Consider the following 2,718-nt stretch of genomic DNA (forward strand, 5'->3'; position numbering starts at 1 on the left):
CAATCTATCATAAGGTATCCATTCTAATGCCATTTCTGCATTATCATGAGCTGATAGCTGAGTATCTTGAATAAATTTATCAATATTATCATTACCACTAGTCCAATTTTCGAAATTTTGTTGAAAACGTATTGCATAACATATACAATTATTACATTTTTTACATTTATTATTCAAAACCATCATATAATTTTTTGTTTCCGGATCCTGAGTAATTCCATAAAATTTATATTCAATTTTAATCTGCAAATGTAATAATATGTTAGAAAAATAAAATTTTAAAATTTTGTTGAGTAACAAGCTTATTGGTACTATATTATACCTTATTTGCAAATTCTAATGTAAGATTATTTGGAGTAATTAAAATTTTCAAATTTACAAACATATTAGGATTGTTTCTTTCCCAATTTTGACTTTCATTATCCCAACTTCCATAATAATCTATATTTCCATCAACCCAATTTGCTCTATACACTTCACCAAACTCATCTTTTGAAGTATGTTTAATATCATATAATTTATTATAAGGTATCCATTCTAATGCTTCCTCTAAATTATTATGAGCTGATAGCTGAATATCTTGAATAAATTTATCAATATTATCATTACCACTAGTCCAATTTTTGAAACTTTGTTGAAAATGCAATACATGACATATGCGATTACATGTTTTACATTTATTATTCAAAACCATTATATAATTTTTTGTTTCTGGATCCTGAGTCATTCCATAAAATTCATATTCAATTTTAATCTACAAATGTAATCATAGGTCAGAAAAATAAAATTTTAAAATTTTGTTGTGTAATAAGCTTATTAGTATACTACCTTATTTGCAAGTTCAAAAAATGTAAGGTCATTTGGAGTATTTAAACTTTTCAAATTCACAAACATACCAAGATTGTATCTTTTCCAATTTTGATTCACATAATCCCAACTTCGAAAATTTGATATATAACCATCAATCCAATTTGCTCTATACATTTCACCAAACTCATCTTTTGAAATATATTTAATATCATAAAATCTATCATAAGGTATCCATTCTAAAACTCCCCTCAAATCATTATGAGCTGATAACTGAGTATCTTGAATAAATTTATCAATATCATCATTACCACTAGTCCAATCTATAAATTTCTGTTGAAAATAAATTACATTACATATTTTGTTACATTTTTTACATTTATTATTCAAAACCATCATATAATTTTTTGTTTCTGGATCCTGAGTCATTCCATAAAATTCATGTTTAACACTGATCTACAAATGTACAATATATTAAAAAAAATAAAGTATTTAAAATTATTAATTAAACTTATCATACCTTAGTTACAAGTTCAAAAGTAAGATCATTTGGAGCATTTAATCTTTTCAAATTCACAAACATATTAGGATTGCTTCTTTCCCAATTTCGATTTACATAATTCCAACTTCGAAAATTCGATATATAACCATCAATCCAATTTGCTCTATACACTTCACCAAACTCATCTTTTGAAATGTATTTAATACCATAAAATCTATCATAAGGTATCCATTCTAATACTCCCTTCAATTCATAATGAGATAATAACTGGGTATCTTGAATAAATTTATCAATATCATGATTGCTGCTAGTCCATTCATTGAATTTATGTTGAAAATGAATTACATAACATATACTGTCACATTTTTTACATCTATTATTCAAAACCATCATGTAATTTTTTGTTTCTGGATCCTGAGTTATTCCATAAAATTCATATTCAATTTTAATCTACAAATGTAATAATATGTTAGAAAAACAAAATTTTAAAAGTTGGTTGAGTAATAAGCTTATTAGTATGCTACCTTATTTGCATGTTCAAATGTAAGGTCATTTGGAAAATTTAAACTTTTCAAATTCACAAACATATTAAGTTTATCATTTTTCCAATTGTGATTTACATGATTCCAATATCTCAGATTTCCATCAATCCAGTTTGCTCTATACATTTCACTAAACTCATCTTTTGAAATATATTTAATATCATAAAATCTATCATAAGGTATCCATTCTAATACTTCCCTCAAATCATCATGAGCTGATAACTGAGTATCTCGAATAAATTTATCAATATCATCATTTCCACTAGTCCAATCTATAAATTTCTGTTGAAAATGACACATTTTATTGCACTTTTTACATTTATTATTCAAAACCATCATATAATTTTTTGTATCTGGATCCTGAGTCATTCCATAAAATTTATATTCAATTTTAATCTACAAATAAATGTAATAATATGTTAGAAAAATAAAATTTTAAAAGTTTGGTGAGTAATAAGTTCATTGGTATATTACTTTATTTGCAAGTTCAAATGTAAGATCATTTGGAGAATTTAAACTCTTCAAATTTACAAACATATCAATATTGGTTCTTATCCAATTTTGATTTAAATTCCAATAACTATAATTTTTATATTCTGTAACATATTTGCTATTTATTTTTATTTTTCCATCAATCCAATTTGCTCCATACACTTTACCAAACTTATCTTTTGTAATGCATTCAATATTATGCAGTCTATCATAAGGTATCCATTCTAATGCTTTATTCACATCATAATGAGCTGATAGCTGAGTATTTTGAATGAATTTATCAATATTATCATTACCACTTGTCCAATCTATAAATTCCTGTTGAAAATGAACCACATTACATATTTTGTTGCACTTTTTACATTTATTATTCAA

The sequence above is a fragment of the Rhizophagus irregularis genome, chromosome 2 (assembly GCF_026210795.1).
Source record: "Rhizophagus irregularis chromosome 2, complete sequence".
Lineage (NCBI taxonomy): Eukaryota > Fungi > Glomeromycota > Glomeromycetes > Glomerales > Glomeraceae > Rhizophagus > Rhizophagus irregularis.